Raw genomic sequence first — 3,280 nt, forward strand, 5'->3', positions numbered from 1 at the left:
ATAAACAAAATCTATTGTTGTTCATCTTAATCTATATATATATATATACAAAATCTAAGTAGTGGTTTTGAAACACTCTAAATATTAGGGATTTTCCCCCACAAGAACACGAAGATGACACTGACAAATGATAATCCCAATTTTATTAACAGGTATAGTTTTCATCATTTGAATCCCAAATCGTTGCTGGGGTTAAATTATGTATGTATTTTGTTAATCTTTTTACATTTAAATTCTGTGTTATATTAGTTCATGTTTTTATTTGTTTATTTATGTAGAAGCCTAGATTATGTACTACCAGACCGCTTTCTCCCTTCAAGAAAGAAGACATCCAAATTGACGTACTTTGCCATTAGGTGAGACTGAACTCCTTTTCTGTTTTGATTTTTGTTCCTTTTTTGGGGGTTTTGTTTGCTTAAATCTGAAATATGTTGTGATTTATAGAAGTAAACAGAACGAGGTTTAAGTCTTAAGACTTTTGTTGATAGTTGGACGATGTTATGTATATCATTATAGCTAAATTCTTTTTTTTTTTAATTAGGACTGTGAATTGTATTACTAATCAATTATGTACAATAATAACAAAAGAGTTTTGGACAGGCCCAAAAACTCATACTACAACAATGCAAAATGCTGTAAGTCAGTACTTAAGCAGCAACAACCTTATTAACTAAATCACATGTATACCAGACTCAAATTTACAAAACAATACTATACGAATTCAAAATATGCTAGAATGGGACCAAGTAGCTTCATCTTTCACAGCTCACTATTCCCATTCGCACACATATTTCAAACATTGACAGCAGAACACCAAGATTAGTCTGCAACAAGCCTGCAATTTCTCCATTTCAACCTCCACTGTGCTCCAATTCTGTCCACATTTTTAGTCTTCCTTACTTTGATGGACAGGAGTTGGTTTCTAATACTATCCTTGATGATATTGGCCACATTCTCCTCATTCTTTTCCTTCTCTTGAAAAATTCTAAAGTTTCTTTCCTGCCAAATATAATATACAGCAGCAACAAGCATTATTTTGTTGACAACAATTCCAATATTATTCTGCCCTTTTAGCTTGATAATCTCCTGTATTATATCCTGCATGGCACTATAATCACTCATATTCCATCTGAATCTCCTTAAGCTATGCCAAATGCCTGCAGAGAACTTGCACTTAAAAAATAGGTGCTCATGACTTTCATTTTCAGTTTAGCAAAATACACATTTCCCATTAGTATTACTCCACTTAGCAACTCTATCTCCAGTCTGCAATTTTCCTTGAACACATAGCCAAAGCACAAAAGCATGCTTAGGATTGAATTGCTTAAACCAAACCACATCCTTCCAATCAACATCTGGCCAGTTCAATTTCAGGTCCTGCCAAGCCTGCTTAGTAGAAAACTCCACTTGCAGATTATTTCTAGTAATCCAAACAACCTTATCTTCCTTATCATTTTGTAATATAGGAGGAATTATTCTCTGCAAAATACTAAACTTGTCACCCCAACCATCAGGCCACAACCACTCCCCCTCATTAATCATGGATTCTAATCTAGCACCAGCATCCAATCTAGCATCATACAAGTTTCTTCTAGTAATAAAATTGCTCAATGGTCCTGCATCACACCAATTGTCATACCAAATAGAGATAGATTTGCCATTACTAACTTTGTATAAAACATATTGTTTTACCATATCCCTAATTCTCAGCATAGTTTTCCAACCCCAACTATCACTCTTATCCTCAACCACCTCCCAAATACTCACTGCTTTTAACTTGACAGTGTTAACCCATCTTGCCCATAAAGAATTGTTATTATCTAAAATCTTCCAAAACTGTCTCACCAGCAAAACCTCATTCCATCTCTTCATATCCTTAATTCCTAACCCTCCCTGTTTCTTAGTTCTACAAACAATTTTCCAAGCTACCTTAGCTTTCCCAACAGCAGAACCTCTAGAATTCCACAAAAAACCTTTAAGTAACCTCTCAAGCTCCTTTATAACACTATTAGGTAACATATATACAGATGCCCAATATACTTGCATTGAGGAAAGCACAGAAGCAATTAATTGAATCCTACCAGCATAAGAAAGCATTTTGTTCTTCCAACAACCAATTTTATCCTTGACTTTATCAATAAGAACCTTGCAATCTGCCACCCCCAGCTTTTTTGCCAGTAATGGTACCCCTAAGTACCTCACAGGTAATCTCCCACATTTAAAAGGTAGAATCTGCAACATTTCCAGTTTATCTCTTTCCTTAATGCTTCCAAAGAAAATAACACTTTTCCCCAAATTAGGAGAAAGACCAGACACCTTGGCAAACTCCTCTAAGGTATTCTTAACCACTTTAATGGAACCCACATTACCTTTACAGAAGACCAACAGATCATCAACAAAGCATATGTGAGAAAGCTTGAGTTCTTTACACCCAAAATGGAAGCCAAAATCACAAGACTCCTGAATGTTCTTACTCATAATGAGACTGAACACTTCCATAACCAATGTAAAAAGATATGGTGAGATGGGATCTCCTTGTCTAAGACCTTTGCCACCCTTAAAATACCCATGTAATTCACCATTTAAACATAGAGAAAATTTAGTAGACCTAACACAAGTCATAATCCAACCAATCATAACTCTATGAAACCCAAATTTGGTTAAAATGCTCTCCAAAAAATCCCAGCTCACAATAGCATAAGCTTTTTGGATATCAATTTGCATAGCACACCTTTTAGGACCGTTCTGTCTATTATACCCCTTAAGTAATTCTTGAGCAATCAAAATATTATCCTGAATATGCCTTCCAGGAACAAAGGCACTTTGATTGATATTCACCACCGTAGCCAAACCATTTTGAATCCTATTTGTCAGGATTTTACTAATGCATTTGTAAATGACATTGCAGCAGGCTATAGGTCTGAATTCAGACACTTTGCTTGGGGTTCCCACCTTAGGAATAAGGGCAATAATTGTAGCATTGATCTCTCCAAGTAGTTTACCAGTCTTGAAGAATTCTTGAACTGCCAAACACACTTTAGGCCCAATAAAGTCCCAAGATTTCTTGAAGAATTCAGCTGTATAACCATCAGGGCCAAGGGCTTTATTACCATCCATTTCAAAGATAGTCTTCTTAATTTCCTCTTCAGTCACAGGTCTGATCATATTCACAGCTTCATCTTCTTTAATGTTCTTATTGAATAACCCATCCATCACAGGCTCATCCTTGTCAACTTTCCTAAGAAAATCATTAAAGTGCTTCACAAACTGCTTAGCCACT

This window comes from Erigeron canadensis, chromosome 9 (assembly GCF_010389155.1).
Source record: "Erigeron canadensis isolate Cc75 chromosome 9, C_canadensis_v1, whole genome shotgun sequence".
Lineage (NCBI taxonomy): Eukaryota > Viridiplantae > Streptophyta > Magnoliopsida > Asterales > Asteraceae > Erigeron > Erigeron canadensis.